Genomic DNA, 20,551 nt, shown 5'->3' with positions numbered 1-20,551 from the left:
GGTTAGGGGTTAGGGTTAGGGTTAGGGTTAGGGTAAGAAACAGGATTCCCACCGCACAGTGTACGGTGGGGAGGTGCACGGGCCTGCCACATCGACTCCTTGGTCCATCTCCCAGAGTTCACCAAGCACCTTCAACACTCCCCCCCTAAAATTGGGCTCAAAATAAACATTCAAATGGTGTTTTCTTTCCTGTTGAGTATTTTGCTGTATATCTAACCATTTGCATTGTGCTTAATTAGCATCGGTAATTGGCTTTAAACGAGCATGAATGAGCTTCGTGTATATGAGTGCCAGTGCAAATGTAAGTCAGTTAGGTTCGCCTTTGTATCATATATAATAACCTCCCTCTTGAGCGCTTTTCAAAGATGGGGCCCGTCGCGACGTTTCGGAGTAAATGGTCCTTCATCAGGCTATTGGACCCCATCTGGCCTTCTTGGCCTCCCCCCCTGGTTGCAGTTTAACGTTAGGGTTAGGGTTAGGGTTAGGGGTTAGGGTTAGGGTTAGGGTTAGGGTTAGGGTTAGGGGTTAGGGTTAGGATTAAAAACAGGATTCCTCCTTCCGCCAAAGCGGGAGGAGGGAGGTGCACTGTCCATCCCCCAGCGCTCTCGCCCTCCCTGGTGCCAGCGTGGTCGACCGCCACCCCCCTGTTGCCCATGTTGCTCCCCAAACTGTTGGCGACGTCTGCGGTGCTGGACAAGGGTCCAATCATCACCATTATACATAATTGTTTTGTTTTTTGTTTTTTTGTATTTATTATTATTTAATATATTTTTTTTATATTATTAATTATTTATTTATTATTTATATATTTTTTTGTTTTTAAATGTATCTATTCTAAAAATAAAAGAAAGAAACAAAAGAGGTTTGAAAAAAGGAAAAGAAAATTGAAAATGAAAAGAAGTGTCAAAAAAAACCTAGTGCCCGTCGCGACGTTTCGACCTTGAGAGGTCTTCCTCAGGCGTGGGCACAAAAAAGAAAAGAAAAGGCCAATATATATAAAAAAATAAAAAGAATTACTAATATAAATCAAGTGGCTGTTTTAGACTGTGAGGAGCTGTTGTCCTTCTGAGAGTCAGAGCAGGAAGGGTTAGGGTTAGGGTTAGGGTTAGGGTTAGGGTTAGGTTATGGCATAAGGGTTAACTCCCGGGTATTTCCCGCCTCATCAAATTGACTGGACGGTTGTCGAAATACCAGGGGCAAGGCACGGGCCGGCGCTCGTCATACAGCACTCTTATGCTTATGTCTCTCACCTCTGTTTAATAAAAATCTTAATATCATAAAAAATCGTCATAATAAAAAATGTGTCTGACCTTTACTAAACTTGTACCCTGAATAAGAGTTTCCTTTTGAGATACTTAGCCCCTAATCAAGCAAAAAGGTATCCAGACCAAGATTCGCTTTCAATAACCCACTCCGAGGGTTGGGTTTAGGGTTTGGACCAAGGTAGGGTTTATATAGGGCCCCAAATGGTTGAGGTTAGGGTTAGGGGTTGGGGTTAGGCACCCTTCCTAGAGTATATATTAATTCAACTGGTTGAGGTTAGGACTTTGTGTCGGGGTGGGTTACCACCATATTTGAAACTGGTTGAGGTTAGGGCAACCTTCCCAGAATGTGTAGTAAGTCAACTGGTTGAGGTTAGGACCTTGTATCGGGGTGGGTTTAACACCATATTTGAAACGGGTTGAGGTTAGGGCAACCGTCCCCGAAAATGCAGTAATTAAACGGTAATTTTTATTTTTTTTTTTTTTTTTTAAATAGGACATTGTGCAGGGGTGGGTTAACACCATATTTGAGACAGGTTGAGTTTAGGGCTGGATTTTCACCTTTCATGAAACTATAACCCATACTAACCACAAAGGTCCCACATTTAAATAAAAACTTATCGCAATGAGTACAGCAGGGTATTATTTCCTATTTCAGTTAACAGTTTTATAGTGTCCCTGCTGTGATTTAGGGTAGGAACACATCATCAGTAGTGAACCTTGAGATCATTGGGTGTTTCGGCCATTGTCACTAGACACCCTCCCTCAAGGGCGGCCCCGCCAGAGTTGATCACGCTCCGGGGTGTGTTCCTCTATTTTGGGTCCAATTCAGGTCATTGTATTCTTACGTTATCGCAGCACCTTTGTAAGCAATTGTGCACCATTGTTGTGTTGGTGCTTAATGAAAACATCCTTGTAATATCTCATTTGGAAATTGTACTTTGAACCTGATTTATGTTATGTTTAAAACATCACATATGCAGCCCGTTGTACCATAAGGTCCCATAAAAATCATTCAATGCATGACAGATTTTTGCAACTTTTTCACCTGCCCTTATTTTCTCATATAGGTAAATGTCTCCCTCTATGGGTCCCTTTCGGTAGTACATCAGAGGTTAATAGAGTCTATGTGAGACAAATTACATGCGTTTTCAACCATCTCTTTAGTATATAGTTTTCATTCCCAAGGAGGTTGTAATTATCAGTCGTTCTTGTGTCCTGTCCAGAAATTCCCTTCGGTTCTGTATATATTCACCATTCCGATGTATAAAATGTACTCACCCTCAGTCGAGGGGAAAGGCGGTTGAGGGGGAAGGCAGTTGAATCGTAGGATGAACTTAGTATGTAGCTACAGGAGTGATTATCACCACGAGATGTCGCTAAAGAGCAAAAACGAAGTTTAATAGGATGAATTAAAAATAAGTGGAGAGAACAGATGTATAGCCCATAAGGTATTAAAGAAGAGTGAAGTTATTGACAGAAGAGACAGAAGAAAATAGGGGGGGAATAGAGAATAAGACAGAATTAAAGAAGAAATAAAGATTGTAAGAAAGACCAGAGGCTAGAGCTAAAGAGCTAAAAAGAGAAATACCCAAGGTACAGGGGTATTAAAAAAATCGAAATTATAGGCAGAAGAAAGGAGGATAGAGTAAGATAGAATTAAAGAAGAAACAAAGGCTGTAAGGAAGATAAGAAACGAAATGAGAACTAAAGAGGGAAATAGAGAACGTACAGGTGATAAGAAGAAAAGGAGAAAGAAAAGGAGAAAGACAAGGAGAGAAAGTTAGAAAAAGTTAGAAAATGCCAGTGTTATCATACATCGCAAAACCCCTGGCACTTTTTGAAAATACCAGTGCTCCATTACACCGCACAGCCCCTGGTATTTGTAACTATGTAAGAAAGTAACAAGAAGAGACTGCGTATACTGACCAATCTGGAAGGCGTGCCCCAATCAGGATGGTTTGTCCTAACACTTACGTCGAAAAGCCCTAGAGGTCATTACCGTCCGTACTACTTTAATTGACGGTGTAAAACTTTTCATTTTTCCAAAAGTAAAATTAAAAATTAATTAACGGGTTTTAATATCTATTATCAAACTAACCTCTTAAATCCCCCTTCTCAGAAGTCCAACCGCTAATACATCTCCTTTAAAGTTTTGTTTTAGAACGGAATATATGGTGTATTCTGGGTAATTAGCATGCCCTGTCCTCATGTTCAATCTAAATTAGAGCACATGCTTTAACCTATACTGCCATCTAGTGGTCAAATTGAGGAGCCGTTCAGATTAGACCAACATCTTCTGTATATAGAAAGAGTCAGAGAACGAGTTGGTTAGAAGAAAAACTCAAAGTTTATTAATTAAATCATTGAGTTCAAAAACATTTTAATTAAACTTATTGAGGAAAGGAGAGAAAATAGACCAATAGGGCAAATGAGAGAGAGAAAAAAATTTTGGGGGGAAGAAAAGGAGGAATTAAGAGATAATGAGAAAAAGTGATGTGGGGGAAAAAAAAGGGGGGTTTTTGCGTGAGAGAAAGAGGGAAAGGGGGAGGAACAAGATGAGAAAATAGGGGGGGGGAAGATAAAAAAAGGGGGTTGAAGAAGGAGTGAAAGGTGGAAAAATCAAAAAAGTTTGAGAGAATTAGGGAAGGAAAAAGAGAAAGGGAAAAATAAGAGCACCCTCATAGATTTTGAGAAGGAGAGATTAGAGTCTCGGAGAGGGGTCTGTACGGACCGAACCCTCCGTAGCCGGACCGGGCTGGCGACTCTAACCTCCCACTGACTCCCTCCTACGTAGAGGGAAGAATGGGAAGAAAAGTGAAAGTGGTTTAACATCATCATTTTTCTATTATATATAAACGATACTCAAGTCTCCAGGGATACCTTGATTTACTTGTGTGAGGTTCATCTTTGGCTAATATTATCAATTTTTTGAGTTCAGCCTTAACATTTTGTCTAAAAGCACTCGTCATGAGTTGCAAATTGCCACAATCCATCCTATGTGTCCTTTCAAGAGACTTTTTTCCTAACCAGAAGCACAAGGAATCCGTAGTCCCTGCTTTCGTGCCTTTAAAGACATCTTTACATTTGCATATCCATTTTATAGTACCAGTTGTTGCGTTGAGAATTTCTTTAGCTTGTCGATAGCTCCGTTGGAGTTTTTTGAGTTTAGTCTTAACATTTTGTCTAAAAGCACTCGTCATGAGTTGCAAATTGCCACAATCCATCCTATGTGCCCTTTCAAGAGACTTTTTTCCTAGCCAGAAGCACAAGGAATCCGTAGTCCCTGCTTTCGTGTCTTTAAAGACATCTTTACATTTGCATATTCATTTTATAGTCCAATGTTTTGCGTTGAGAATTTTTGGTTTGTTTAAATCTCCGTTGAATTGTCTTGTGTTTAGTCTTAATATATTGTTCAATATTTCCGGTCATGAGTTGAAAATTGTCATATTCCACCCGCTGTACCATTTTAAGAGAATTCTCCTGTAATTAAAACCCCCCCAAAAAAATAAGAGAGTTTTTGAGATACTTAGCCCCTAATCAAGCAAAAAGGTATCCAGACTAAGACCTGCTTTCAATAAAACCCTCCGAGGGTTGGGTTTAGGGTTTGGACCAAGGTAGGGGTTATATAGAGCCCCAAATGGTTGAGGTTAGGGTTAGGGGTTGGGGTTAGGCACCCTTCCTAGAATATATATCAATTCCACTGGTTGAGGTTAGGACTTTGTACCGGGGTGGGTTAACACCATACTTGAAATGGGTTAGGGTTAGGGTTAGGTTAGGGTTAGGGTTAGGGTTAGGGTTAGGGTTAGGGTTAGGGTTAGGGTTAGGGTTAGGGTTAGGGTTAGGGTTAGGGTTAGGGTTAGGGTTAGGGTTAGGGTTAGGGTTAGGGTTAGGGTTAGGGGTTAGGGTTAGGGTTAGGGTTAGGGTTAGGGGTTAGGGTTAGGGTTAGGGTTAGGGTTAGGGTTAGGGTTAGGGTTAGGGTTAGGGTTAGGGTTAGGGTTAGGGTTAGGGGTTAGGGTTAGGGTTAGGGTTAGGGTTAGGGTTAGGGTTAGGGTTAGGGTTAGGGTTAGGGTTAGGGTTAGGGTTAGGGTTAGGGTTAGGGTTAGGGTTAGGGTTAGGTTAGGGTTAGGGTTAGGGTTAGGGTTAGGGTTAGGGTTAGGGTTAGGGTTAGGGTTAGGGTTAGGGTTAGGGTTAGGGTTAGGGTTAGGGTTAGGGTTAGAGGGTTAGGGTTAGGGTTAGGGTTAGGGTTAGGGTTAGGGTTAGGGTTAGGGTTAGGGTTAGGGTTAGGGTTAGGGTTAGGGTTAGGGTTAGGGTTAGGGTTAGGGTTAGGGTTAGGGTTAGGGTTAGGGTTAGGGTTAGGGTTAGGGTTAGGGTTAGGGTTAGGGTTAGGGTTAGGGTTAGGGTTAGGGTTAGGGTTAGGGTTAGGGTTAGGGTTAGGGTTAGGGTTAGGGTTAGGGTTAGGGTTAGGGTTAGGGTTAGGGTTAGGGTTAGGGTTAGGGTTAGGGTTAGGGTTAGGGTTAGGGTTAGGGTTAGGGTTAGGGTTAGGGTTAGGGTTAGGGTTAGGGTTAGGGTTAGGGTTAGGGTTAGGGTTAGGGTTAGGGTTAGGGTTAGGGTTAGGGTTAGGGTTAGGGTTAGGGTTAGGGTTAGGGTTAGGGTTAGGGTTAGGGTTAGGGTTAGGGTTAGGGTTAGGGTTAGGGTTAGGGTTAGGGTTAGGGTTAGGGTTAGGGTTAGGGTTAGGGTTAGGGTTAGGGTTAGGGTTAGGGTTAGGGTTAGGGTTAGGGTTAGGGTTAGGGTTAGGGTTAGGGTTAGGGTTAGGGTTAGGGTTAGGGTTAGGGTTAGGGTTAGGGTTAGGGTTAGGGTTAGGGTTAGGGTTAGGGTTAGGGTTAGGGTTAGGGTTAGGGTTAGGGTTAGGGTTAGGGTTAGGGTTAGGGTTAGGGTTAGGGTTAGGGTTAGGGTTAGGGTTAGGGTTAGGGTTAGGGTTAGGGTTAGGGTTAGGGTTAGGGTTAGGGTTAGGGTTAGGGTTAGGGTTAGGGTTAGGGTTAGGGTTAGGGTTAGGGTTAGGGTTAGGGTTAGGGTTAGGGTTAGGGTTAGGGTTAGGGTTAGGGTTAGGGTTAGGGTTAGGGTTAGGGTTAGGGTTAGGGTTAGGGTTAGGGTTAGGGTTAGGGTTAGGGTTAGGGTTAGGGTTAGGGTTAGGGTTAGGGTTAGGGTTAGGGTTAGGGTTAGGGTTAGGGTTAGGGTTAGGGTTAGGGTTAGGGTTAGGGTTAGGGTTAGGGTTAGGGTTAGGGTTAGGGTTAGGGTTAGGGTTAGGGTTAGGGTTAGGGTTAGGGTTAGGGTTAGGGTTAGGGTTAGGGTTAGGGTTAGGGTTAGGGTTAGGGTTAGGGTTAGGGTTAGGGTTAGGGTTAGGGTTAGGGTTAGGGTTAGGGTTAGGGTTAGGGTTAGGGTTAGGGTTAGGGTTAGGGTTAGGGTTAGGGTTAGGGTTAGGGTTAGGGTTAGGGTTAGGGTTAGGGTTAGGGTTAGGGTTAGGGTTAGGGTTAGGGTTAGGGTTAGGGTTAGGGTTAGGGTTAGGGTTAGGGTTAGGGTTAGGGTTAGGGTTAGGGTTAGGGTTAGGGTTAGGGTTAGGGTTAGGGTTAGGGTTAGGGTTAGGGTTAGGGTTAGGGTTAGGGTTAGGGTTAGGGTTAGGGTTAGGGTTAGGGTTAGGGTTAGGGTTAGGGTTAGGGTTAGGGTTAGGGTTAGGGTTAGGGTTAGGGTTAGGGTTAGGGTTAGGGTTAGGGTTAGGGTTAGGGTTAGGGTTAGGGTTAGGGTTAGGGTTAGGGTTAGGGTTAGGGTTAGGGTTAGGGTTAGGGTTAGGGTTAGGGTTAGGGTTAGGGTTAGGGTTAGGGTTAGGGTTAGGGTTAGGGTTAGGGTTAGGGTTAGGGTTAGGGTTAGGGTTAGGGTTAGGGTTAGGGTTAGGGTTAGGGTTAGGGTTAGGGTTAGGGTTAGGGTTAGGGTTAGGGTTAGGGTTAGGGTTAGGGTTAGGGTTAGGGTTAGGGTTAGGGTTAGGGTTAGGGTTAGGGTTAGGGTTAGGGTTAGGGTTAGGGTTAGGGTTAGGGTTAGGGTTAGGGTTAGGGTTAGGGTTAGGGTTAGGGTTAGGGTTAGGGTTAGGGTTAGGGTTAGGGTTAGGGTTAGGGTTAGGGTTAGGGTTAGGGTTAGGGTTAGGGTTAGGGTTAGGGTTAGGGTTAGGGTTAGGGTTAGGGTTAGGGTTAGGGTTAGGGTTAGGGTTAGGGTTAGGGTTAGGGTTAGGGTTAGGGTTAGGGTTAGGGTTAGGGTTAGGGTTAGGGTTAGGGTTAGGGTTAGGGTTAGGGTTAGGGTTAGGGTTAGGGTTAGGGTTAGGGTTAGGGTTAGGGTTAGGGTTAGGGTTAGGGTTAGGGTTAGGGTTAGGGTTAGGGTTAGGGTTAGGGTTAGGGTTAGGGTTAGGGTTAGGGTTAGGGTTAGGGTTAGGGTTAGGGTTAGGGTTAGGGTTAGGGTTAGGGTTAGGGTTAGGGTTAGGGTTAGGGTTAGGGTTAGGGTTAGGGTTAGGGTTAGGGTTAGGGTTAGGGTTAGGGTTAGGGTTAGGGTTAGGGTTAGGGTTAGGGTTAGGGTTAGGGTTAGGGTTAGGGTTAGGGTTAGGGTTAGGGTTAGGGTTAGGGTTAGGGTTAGGGTTAGGGTTAGGGTTAGGGTTAGGGTTAGGGTTAGGGTTAGGGTTAGGGTTAGGGTTAGGGTTAGGGTTAGGGTTAGGGTTAGGGTTAGGGTTAGGGTTAGGGTTAGGGTTAGGGTTAGGGTTAGGGTTAGGGTTAGGGTTAGGGTTAGGGTTAGGGTTAGGGTTAGGGTTAGGGTTAGGGTTAGGGTAAGAAACAGGATTCCCACCGCACAGTGTACGGTGGGGAGGTGCACGGGCCTGCCACATCGACTCCTTGGTCCATCTCCCAGAGTTCACCAAGCACCTTCAACACTCCCCCCCTAAAATTGGGCTCAAAATAAACATTCAAATGGTGTTTTCTTTAGCATTTTACTGTATATCTAACCATTTGCATTGTGCTTAATTAGCATCGGTAATTGGCTTTAAACGAGCATGAATGAGCTTCGTGTCTTTGAGTGCCAGTGCAAATGTAAGTCAGTTAGGTTCGCCTTTGTATCATAAATAATAACCTCCCTCTTGAGCGCTTTTCAAAGATGGGGCCCGTCGCGACGTTTCGGAGTAAATGGTCCTTCATCAGGCTATTGGACCCCATCTGGCCTTCTTGGCCTCCCCCCCTGGTTGCAGTTTAACGTCATGCCCAGGACGGCTCCATACTTGGCTTTCTTTCATTGCACTTCATTTGGCTTCATTCTCTTATGTGGGTTTTTTCTTGCTCTGCATGGCTTTCTTCTAAATTTTAAATATAATTTCTTTCCCTATGGCACCCCCTTATCTTTCCCCCATCTGTTGCTTTCGCCGTCCGTTTCCATCCAACACCCCCAGCTATGTCCTTTTCCTGACTCCCATCTCCTCCAAAGTATGTACCCACACTAACACTCCCCCCCCATAATTTATCAGGTTTTACGCAGGTCCATAGTCTTGCCACCTATTCCAGGTTTTACGCAGATCTGGGTACCATGCCACCTATCCCAGTGAACTACTCTATATTGGAGTTAGTCATCCACCCATCCAATTTGGGCCAGGGTCGGTCATCTCCAGGTTCGAGGTAAGTACAGGTAAGTAGCATAGGTCCCATCCCAACATCCAATCAGGTAAGTATCTAGGTGAGTATTTGTAGTCCACAATTTGGGTTCTAATTAGGCTAGTTTTAGGGTTATGTACAGTCCACACAATAGGGTTCAGACATACCACATCCATAGGGTTGGGGTTAGGGTTAGGGTTAGGGCTAGGGTTAGGGTTGGGGTTGGGGTTAGGGTTAGGGTTGGGGTTAGGGTTAACACACACACATCCAATGAGGTTAAGGTAAGTACAAGGCATCTGACCTGGGTTGAGGTAACGAGGTTCCCTCCAAGAGACGGGAAGCCGAAGGACGGCACTGGCTGGTTAGGGTAAGAAACAGGATTCCCACCGCACAGTGTACGGTGGGGAGGTGCACGGGCCTGCCACATCGACTCCTTGGTCCATCTCCCAGAGTTCACCAAGCACCTTCAACACTCCCCCCCTAAAATTGGGCTCAAAATAAACATTCAAATGGTGTTTTCTTTAGCATTTTACTGTATATCTAACCATTTGCATTGTGCTTAATTAGCATCGGTAATTGGCTTTAAACGAGCATGAATGAGCTTCGTGTCTTTGAGTGCCAGTGCAAATGTAAGTCAGTTAGGTTCGCCTTTGTATCATAAATAATAACCTCCCTCTTGAGCGCTTTTCAAAGATGGGGCCCGTCGCGACGTTTCGGAGTAAATGGTCCTTCATCAGGCTATTGGACCCCATCTGGCCTTCTTGGCCTCCCCCCCTGGTTGCAGTTTAACGTCATGCCCAGGACGGCTCCATACTTGGCTTTCTTTCATTGCACTTCATTTGGCTTCATTCTCTTATGTGGGTTTTTTCTTGCTCTGCATGGCTTTCTTCTAAATTTTAAATATAATTTCTTTCCCTATGGCACCCCCTTATCTTTCCCCCATCTGTTGCTTTCGCCGTCCGTTTCCATCCAACACCCCCAGCTATGTCCTTTTCCTGACTCCCATCTCCTCCAAAGTATGTACCCACACTAACACTCCCCCCCCATAATTTATCAGGTTTTACGCAGGTCCATAGTCTTGCCACCTATTCCAGGTTTTACGCAGATCTGGGTACCATGCCACCTATCCCAGTGAACTACTCTATATTGGAGTTAGTCATCCACCCATCCAATTTGGGCCAGGGTCGGTCATCTCCAGGTTCGAGGTAAGTACAGGTAAGTAGCATAGGTCCCATCCCAACATCCAATCAGGTAAGTATCTAGGTGAGTATTTGTAGTCCACAATTTGGGTTCTAATTAGGCTAGTTTTAGGGTTATGTACAGTCCACACAATAGGGTTCAGACATACCACATCCATAGGGTTGGGGTTAGGGTTAGGGTTAGGGCTAGGGTTAGGGTTGGGGTTGGGGTTAGGGTTAGGGTTGGGGTTAGGGTTAACACACACACATCCAATGAGGTTAAGGTAAGTACAAGGCATCTGACCTGGGTTGAGGTAACGAGGTTCCCTCCAAGAGACGGGAAGCCGAAGGACGGCACTGGCTGGTTAGGGTAAGAAACAGGATTCCCACCGCACAGTGTACGGTGGGGAGGTGCACGGGCCTGCCACATCGACTCCTTGGTCCATCTCCCAGAGTTCACCAAGCACCTTCAACACTCCCCCCCTAAAATTGGGCTCAAAATAAACATTCAAATGGTGTTTTCTTTAGCATTTTACTGTATATCTAACCATTTGCATTGTGCTTAATTAGCATCGGTAATTGGCTTTAAACGAGCATGAATGAGCTTCGTGTCTTTGAGTGCCAGTGCAAATGTAAGTCAGTTAGGTTCGCCTTTGTATCATAAATAATAACCTCCCTCTTGAGCGCTTTTCAAAGATGGGGCCCGTCGCGACGTTTCGGAGTAAATGGTCCTTCATCAGGCTATTGGACCCCATCTGGCCTTCTTGGCCTCCCCCCCTGGTTGCAGTTTAACGTCATGCCCAGGACGGCTCCATACTTGGCTTTCTTTCATTGCACTTCATTTGGCTTCATTCTCTTATGTGGGTTTTTTCTTGCTCTGCATGGCTTTCTTCTAAATTTTAAATATAATTTCTTTCCCTATGGCACCCCCTTATCTTTCCCCCATCTGTTGCTTTCGCCGTCCGTTTCCATCCAACACCCCCAGCTATGTCCTTTTCCTGACTCCCATCTCCTCCAAAGTATGTACCCACACTAACACTCCCCCCCCATAATTTATCAGGTTTTACGCAGGTCCATAGTCTTGCCACCTATTCCAGGTTTTACGCAGATCTGGGTACCATGCCACCTATCCCAGTGAACTACTCTATATTGGAGTTAGTCATCCACCCATCCAATTTGGGCCAGGGTCGGTCATCTCCAGGTTCGAGGTAAGTACAGGTAAGTAGCATAGGTCCCATCCCAACATCCAATCAGGTAAGTATCTAGGTGAGTATTTGTAGTCCACAATTTGGGTTCTAATTAGGCTAGTTTTAGGGTTATGTACAGTCCACACAATAGGGTTCAGACATACCACATCCATAGGGTTGGGGTTAGGGTTAGGGTTAGGGCTAGGGTTAGGGTTGGGGTTGGGGTTAGGGTTAGGGTTGGGGTTAGGGTTAACACACACACATCCAATGAGGTTAAGGTAAGTACAAGGCATCTGACCTGGGTTGAGGTAACGAGGTTCCCTCCAAGAGACGGGAAGCCGAAGGACGGCACTGGCTGGTTAGGGTAAGAAACAGGATTCCCACCGCACAGTGTACGGTGGGGAGGTGCACGGGCCTGCCACATCGACTCCTTGGTCCATCTCCCAGAGTTCACCAAGCACCTTCAACACTCCCCCCCTAAAATTGGGCTCAAAATAAACATTCAAATGGTGTTTTCTTTAGCATTTTACTGTATATCTAACCATTTGCATTGTGCTTAATTAGCATCGGTAATTGGCTTTAAACGAGCATGAATGAGCTTCGTGTCTTTGAGTGCCAGTGCAAATGTAAGTCAGTTAGGTTCGCCTTTGTATCATAAATAATAACCTCCCTCTTGAGCGCTTTTCAAAGATGGGGCCCGTCGCGACGTTTCGGAGTAAATGGTCCTTCATCAGGCTATTGGACCCCATCTGGCCTTCTTGGCCTCCCCCCCTGGTTGCAGTTTAACGTCATGCCCAGGACGGCTCCATACTTGGCTTTCTTTCATTGCACTTCATTTGGCTTCATTCTCTTATGTGGGTTTTTTCTTGCTCTGCATGGCTTTCTTCTAAATTTTAAATATAATTTCTTTCCCTATGGCACCCCCTTATCTTTCCCCCATCTGTTGCTTTCGCCGTCCGTTTCCATCCAACACCCCCAGCTATGTCCTTTTCCTGACTCCCATCTCCTCCAAAGTATGTACCCACACTAACACTCCCCCCCCATAATTTATCAGGTTTTACGCAGGTCCATAGTCTTGCCACCTATTCCAGGTTTTACGCAGATCTGGGTACCATGCCACCTATCCCAGTGAACTACTCTATATTGGAGTTAGTCATCCACCCATCCAATTTGGGCCAGGGTCGGTCATCTCCAGGTTCGAGGTAAGTACAGGTAAGTAGCATAGGTCCCATCCCAACATCCAATCAGGTAAGTATCTAGGTGAGTATTTGTAGTCCACAATTTGGGTTCTAATTAGGCTAGTTTTAGGGTTATGTACAGTCCACACAATAGGGTTCAGACATACCACATCCATAGGGTTGGGGTTAGGGTTAGGGTTAGGGCTAGGGTTAGGGTTGGGGTTGGGGTTAGGGTTAGGGTTGGGGTTAGGGTTAACACACACACATCCAATGAGGTTAAGGTAAGTACAAGGCATCTGACCTGGGTTGAGGTAACGAGGTTCCCTCCAAGAGACGGGAAGCCGAAGGACGGCACTGGCTGGTTAGGGTAAGAAACAGGATTCCCACCGCACAGTGTACGGTGGGGAGGTGCACGGGCCTGCCACATCGACTCCTTGGTCCATCTCCCAGAGTTCACCAAGCACCTTCAACACTCCCCCCCTAAAATTGGGCTCAAAATAAACATTCAAATGGTGTTTTCTTTAGCATTTTACTGTATATCTAACCATTTGCATTGTGCTTAATTAGCATCGGTAATTGGCTTTAAACGAGCATGAATGAGCTTCGTGTCTTTGAGTGCCAGTGCAAATGTAAGTCAGTTAGGTTCGCCTTTGTATCATAAATAATAACCTCCCTCTTGAGCGCTTTTCAAAGATGGGGCCCGTCGCGACGTTTCGGAGTAAATGGTCCTTCATCAGGCTATTGGACCCCATCTGGCCTTCTTGGCCTCCCCCCCTGGTTGCAGTTTAACGTCATGCCCAGGACGGCTCCATACTTGGCTTTCTTTCATTGCACTTCATTTGGCTTCATTCTCTTATGTGGGTTTTTTCTTGCTCTGCATGGCTTTCTTCTAAATTTTAAATATAATTTCTTTCCCTATGGCACCCCCTTATCTTTCCCCCATCTGTTGCTTTCGCCGTCCGTTTCCATCCAACACCCCCAGCTATGTCCTTTTCCTGACTCCCATCTCCTCCAAAGTATGTACCCACACTAACACTCCCCCCCCATAATTTATCAGGTTTTACGCAGGTCCATAGTCTTGCCACCTATTCCAGGTTTTACGCAGATCTGGGTACCATGCCACCTATCCCAGTGAACTACTCTATATTGGAGTTAGTCATCCACCCATCCAATTTGGGCCAGGGTCGGTCATCTCCAGGTTCGAGGTAAGTACAGGTAAGTAGCATAGGTCCCATCCCAACATCCAATCAGGTAAGTATCTAGGTGAGTATTTGTAGTCCACAATTTGGGTTCTAATTAGGCTAGTTTTAGGGTTATGTACAGTCCACACAATAGGGTTCAGACATACCACATCCATAGGGTTGGGGTTAGGGTTAGGGTTAGGGCTAGGGTTAGGGTTGGGGTTGGGGTTAGGGTTAGGGTTGGGGTTAGGGTTAACACACACACATCCAATGAGGTTAAGGTAAGTACAAGGCATCTGACCTGGGTTGAGGTAACGAGGTTCCCTCCAAGAGACGGGAAGCCGAAGGACGGCACTGGCTGGTTAGGGTAAGAAACAGGATTCCCACCGCACAGTGTACGGTGGGGAGGTGCACGGGCCTGCCACATCGACTCCTTGGTCCATCTCCCAGAGTTCACCAAGCACCTTCAACACTCCCCCCCTAAAATTGGGCTCAAAATAAACATTCAAATGGTGTTTTCTTTAGCATTTTACTGTATATCTAACCATTTGCATTGTGCTTAATTAGCATCGGTAATTGGCTTTAAACGAGCATGAATGAGCTTCGTGTCTTTGAGTGCCAGTGCAAATGTAAGTCAGTTAGGTTCGCCTTTGTATCATAAATAATAACCTCCCTCTTGAGCGCTTTTCAAAGATGGGGCCCGTCGCGACGTTTCGGAGTAAATGGTCCTTCATCAGGCTATTGGACCCCATCTGGCCTTCTTGGCCTCCCCCCCTGGTTGCAGTTTAACGTCATGCCCAGGACGGCTCCATACTTGGCTTTCTTTCATTGCACTTCATTTGGCTTCATTCTCTTATGTGGGTTTTTTCTTGCTCTGCATGGCTTTCTTCTAAATTTTAAATATAATTTCTTTCCCTATGGCACCCCCTTATCTTTCCCCCATCTGTTGCTTTCGCCGTCCGTTTCCATCCAACACCCCCAGCTATGTCCTTTTCCTGACTCCCATCTCCTCCAAAGTATGTACCCACACTAACACTCCCCCCCCATAATTTATCAGGTTTTACGCAGGTCCATAGTCTTGCCACCTATTCCAGGTTTTACGCAGATCTGGGTACCATGCCACCTATCCCAGTGAACTACTCTATATTGGAGTTAGTCATCCACCCATCCAATTTGGGCCAGGGTCGGTCATCTCCAGGTTCGAGGTAAGTACAGGTAAGTAGCATAGGTCCCATCCCAACATCCAATCAGGTAAGTATCTAGGTGAGTATTTGTAGTCCACAATTTGGGTTCTAATTAGGCTAGTTTTAGGGTTATGTACAGTCCACACAATAGGGTTCAGACATACCACATCCATAGGGTTGGGGTTAGGGTTAGGGTTAGGGCTAGGGTTAGGGTTGGGGTTGGGGTTAGGGTTAGGGTTGGGGTTAGGGTTAACACACACACATCCAATGAGGTTAAGGTAAGTACAAGGCATCTGACCTGGGTTGAGGTAACGAGGTTCCCTCCAAGAGACGGGAAGCCGAAGGACGGCACTGGCTGGTTAGGGTAAGAAACAGGATTCCCACCGCACAGTGTACGGTGGGGAGGTGCACGGGCCTGCCACATCGACTCCTTGGTCCATCTCCCAGAGTTCACCAAGCACCTTCAACACTCCCCCCCTAAAATTGGGCTCAAAATAAACATTCAAATGGTGTTTTCTTTAGCATTTTACTGTATATCTAACCATTTGCATTGTGCTTAATTAGCATCGGTAATTGGCTTTAAACGAGCATGAATGAGCTTCGTGTCTTTGAGTGCCAGTGCAAATGTAAGTCAGTTAGGTTCGCCTTTGTATCATAAATAATAACCTCCCTCTTGAGCGCTTTTCAAAGATGGGGCCCGTCGCGACGTTTCGGAGTAAATGGTCCTTCATCAGGCTATTGGACCCCATCTGGCCTTCTTGGCCTCCCCCCCTGGTTGCAGTTTAACGTCATGCCCAGGACGGCTCCATACTTGGCTTTCTTTCATTGCACTTCATTTGGCTTCATTCTCTTATGTGGGTTTTTTCTTGCTCTGCATGGCTTTCTTCTAAATTTTAAATATAATTTCTTTCCCTATGGCACCCCCTTATCTTTCCCCCATCTGTTGCTTTCGCCGTCCGTTTCCATCCAACACCCCCAGCTATGTCCTTTTCCTGACTCCCATCTCCTCCAAAGTATGTACCCACACTAACACTCCCCCCCCATAATTTATCAGGTTTTACGCAGGTCCATAGTCTTGCCACCTATTCCAGGTTTTACGCAGATCTGGGTACCATGCCACCTATCCCAGTGAACTACTCTATATTGGAGTTAGTCATCCACCCATCCAATTTGGGCCAGGGTCGGTCATCTCCAGGTTCGAGGTAAGTACAGGTAAGTAGCATAGGTCCCATCCCAACATCCAATCAGGTAAGTATCTAGGTGAGTATTTGTAGTCCACAATTTGGGTTCTAATTAGGCTAGTTTTAGGGTTATGTACAGTCCACACAATAGGGTTCAGACATACCACATCCATAGGGTTGGGGTTAGGGTTAGGGTTAGGGCTAGGGTTAGGGTTGGGGTTGGGGTTAGGGTTAGGGTTGGGGTTAGGGTTAACACACACACATCCAATGAGGTTAAGGTAAGTACAAGGCATCTGACCTGGGTTGAGGTAACGAGGTTCCCTCCAAGAGACGGGAAGCCGAAGGACGGCACTGGCTGGTTAGGGTAAGAAACAGGATTCCCACCGCACAGTGTACGGTGGGGAGGTGCACGGGCCTGCCACATCGACTCCTTGGTCCATCTCCCAGAGTTCACCAAGCACCTTCAACACTCCCCCCCTAAAATTGGGCTCAAAATAAACATTCAAATGGTGTTTTCTTTAGCATTTTACTGTATATCTAACCATTTGCATTGTGCTTAATTAGCATCGGTAATTGGCTTTAAACGAGCATGAATGAGCTTCGTGTCTTTGAGTGCCAGTGCAAATGTAAGTCAGTTAGGTTCGCCTTTGTATCATAAATAATAACCTCCCTCTTGAGCGCTTTTCAAAGATGGGGCCCGTCGCGACGTTTCGGAGTAAATGGTCCTTCATCAGGCTATTGGACCCCATCTGGCCTTCTTGGCCTCCCCCCCTGGTTGCAGTTTAACGTCATGCCCAGGACGGCTCCATACTTGGCTTTCTTTCATTGCACTTCATTTGGCTTCATTCTCTTATGTGGGTTTTTTCTTGCTCTGCATGGCTTTCTTCTAAATTTTAAATATAATTTCTTTCCCTATGGCACCCCCTTATCTTTCCCCCATCTGTTGCTTTCGCCGTCCGTTTCCATCCAACACCCCCAGCTATGTCCTTTTCCTGACTCCCATCTCCTCCAAAGTATGTACCCACACTAACACTCCCCCCCCATAATTTATCAGGTTTTACGCAGGTCCATAGTCTTGCCACCTATTCCAGGTTTTACGCAGATCTGGGTACCATGCCACCTATCCCAGTGAACTACTCTATATTGGAGTTAGTCATCCACCCATCCAATTTGGGCCAGGGTCGGTCATCTCCAGGTTCGAGGTAAGTACAGGTAAGTAGCATAGGTCCCATCCCAACATCCAATCAGGTAAGTATCTAGGTGAGTATTTGTAGTCCACAATTTGGGTTCTAATTAGGCTAGTTTTAGGGTTATGTACAGTCCACACAATAGGGTTCAGACATACCACATCCATAGGGTTGGGGTTAGGGTTAGGGTTAGGGCTAGGGTTAGGGTTGGGGTTGGGGTTAGGGTTAGGGTTGGGGTTAGGGTTAACACACACACATCCAATGAGGTTAAGGTAAGTACAAGGCATCTGACCTGGGTTGAGGTAACGAGGTTCCCTCCAAGAGACGGGAAGCCGAAGGACGGCACTGGCTGGTTAGGGTAAGAAACAGGATTCCCACCGCACAGTGTACGGTGGGGAGGTGCACGGGCCTGCCACATCGACTCCTTGGTCCATCTCCCAGAGTTCACCAAGCACCTTCAACACTCCCCCCCTAAAATTGGGCTCAAAATAAACATTCAAATGGTGTTTTCTTTAGCATTTTACTGTATATCTAACCATTTGCATTGTGCTTAATTAGCATCGGTAATTGGCTTTAAACGAGCATGAATGAGCTTCGTGTCTTTGAGTGCCAGTGCAAATGTAAGTCAGTTAGGTTCGCCTTTGTATCATAAATAATAACCTCCCTCTTGAGCGCTTTTCAAAGATGGGGCCCGTCGCGACGTTTCGGAGTAAATGGTCCTTCATCAGGCTATTGGACCCCATCTGGCCTTCTTGGCCTCCCCCCCTGGTTGCAGTTTAACGTCATGCCCAGGACGGCTCCATACTTGGCTTTCTTTCATTGCACTTCATTTGGCTTCATTCTCTTATGTGGGTTTTTTCTTGCTCTGCATGGCTTTCTTCTAAATTTTAAATATAATTTCTTTCCCTATGGCACCCCCTTATCTTTCCCCCATCTGTTGCTTTCGCCGTCCGTTTCCATCCAACACCCCCAGCTATGTCCTTTTCCTGACTCCCATCTCCTCCAAAGTATGTACCCACACTAACACTCCCCCCCCATAATTTATCAGGTTTTACGCAGGTCCATAGTCTTGCCACCTATTCCAGGTTTTACGCAGATCTGGGTACCATGCCACCTATCCCAGTGAACTACTCTATATTGGAGTTAGTCATCCACCCATCCAATTTGGGCCAGGGTCGGTCATCTCCAGGTTCGAGGTAAGTACAGGTAAGTAGCATAGGTCCCATCCCAACATCCAATCAGGTAAGTATCTAGGTGAGTATTTGTAGTCCACAATTTGGGTTCTAATTAGGCTAGTTTTAGGGTTATGTACAGTCCACACAATAGGGTTCAGACATACCACATCCATAGGGTTGGGGTTAGGGTTAGGGTTAGGGCTAGGGTTAGGGTTGGGGTTGGGGTTAGGGTTAGGGTTGGGGTTAGGGTTAACACACACACATCCAATGAGGTTAAGGTAAGTACAAGGCATCTGACCTGGGTTGAGGTAACGAGGTTCCCTCCAAGAGACGGGAAGCCGAAGGACGGCACTGGCTGGTTAGGGTAAGAAACAGGATTCCCACCGCACAGTGTACGGTGGGGAGGTGCACGGGCCTGCCACATCGACTCCTTGGTCCATCTCCCAGAGTTCACCAAGCACCTTCAACACTCCCCCCCTAAAATTGGGCTCAAAATAAACATTCAAATGGTGTTTTCTTTAGCATTTTACTGTATATCTAACCATTTGCATTGTGCTTAATTAGCATCGGTAATTGGCTTTAAACGAGCATGAATGAGCTTCGTGTCTTTGAGTGCCAGTGCAAATGTAAGTCAGTTAGGTTCGCCTTTGTATCATAAATAATAACCTCCCTCTTGAGCGCTTTTCAAAGATGGGGCCCGTCGCGACGTTTCGGAGTAAATGGTCCTTCATCAGGCTATTGGACCCCATCTGGCCTTCTTGGCCTCCCCCCCTGGTTGCAGTTTAACGTCATGCCCAGGACGGCTCCATACTTGGCTTTCTTTCATTGCACTTCATTTGGCTTCATTCTCTTATGTGGGTTTTTTCTTGCTCTGCATGGCTTTCTTCTAAATTTTAAATATAATTTCTTTCCCTATGGCACCCCCTTATCTTTCCCCCATCTGTTGCTTTCGCCGTCCGTTTCCATCCAACACCCCCAGCTATGTCCTTTTCCTGACTCCCATCTCCTCCAAAGTATGTACCCACACTAACACTCCCCCCCCATAATTTATCAGGTTTTACGCAGGTCCATAGTCTTGCCACCTATTCCAGGTTTTACGCAGATCTGGGTACCATGCCACCTATCCCAGTGAACTACTCTATATTGGAGTTAGTCATCCACCCATCCAATTTGGGCCAGGGTCGGTCATCTCCAGGTTCGAGGTAAGTACAGGTAAGTAGCATAGGTCCCATCCCAACATCCAATCAGGTAAGTATCTAGGTGAGTATTTGTAGTCCACAATTTGGGTTCTAATTAGGCTAGTTTTAGGGTTATGTACAGTCCACACAATAGGGTTCAGACATACCACATCCATAGGGTTGGGGTTAGGGTTAGGGTTAGGGCTAGGGTTAGGGTTGGGGTTGGGGTTAGGGTTAGGGTTGGGGTTAGGGTTAACACACACACATCCAATGAGGTTAAGGTAAGTACAAGGCATCTGACCTGGGTTGAGGTAACGAGGTTCCCTCCAAGAGACGGGAAGCCGAAGGACGGCACTGGCTGGTTAGGGTAAGAAACAGGATTCCCACCGCACAGTGTACGGTGGGGAGGTGCACGGGCCTGCCACATCGACTCCTTGGTCCATCTCCCAGAGTTCACCAAGCACCTTCAACACTCCCCCCCTAAAATTGGGCTCAAAATAAACATTCAAATGGTGTTTTCTTTAGCATTTTACTGTATATCTAACCATTTGCATTGTGCTTAATTAGCATCGGTAATTGGCTTTAAACGAGCATGAATGAGCTTCGTGTCTTTGAGTGCCAGTGCAAATGTAAGTCAGTTAGGTTCGCCTTTGTATCATAAATAATAACCTCCCTCTTGAGCGCTTTTCAAAGATGGGGCCCGTCGCGACGTTTCGGAGTAAATGGTCCTTCATCAGGCTATTGGACCCCATCTGGCCTTCTTGGCCTCCCCCCCTGGTTGCAGTTTAACGTCATGCCCAGGACGGCTCCATACTTGGCTTTCTTTCATTGCACTTCATTTGGCTTCATTCTCTTATGTGGGTTTTTTCTTGCTCTGCATGGCTTTCTTCTAAATTTTAAATATAATAGGGTTAGGGTTAGGGTTAGGGTTAGGGTTAGGGTTAGGGGTTAGGGTTAGGGTTAGGGTTAGGGTTAGGGTTAGGG

This window comes from Vanacampus margaritifer, chromosome 2 (assembly GCF_051991255.1).
Source record: "Vanacampus margaritifer isolate UIUO_Vmar chromosome 2, RoL_Vmar_1.0, whole genome shotgun sequence".
NCBI lineage: Eukaryota > Metazoa > Chordata > Actinopteri > Syngnathiformes > Syngnathidae > Vanacampus > Vanacampus margaritifer.
Note: the sequence above shows the minus strand (reverse complement) of the source record.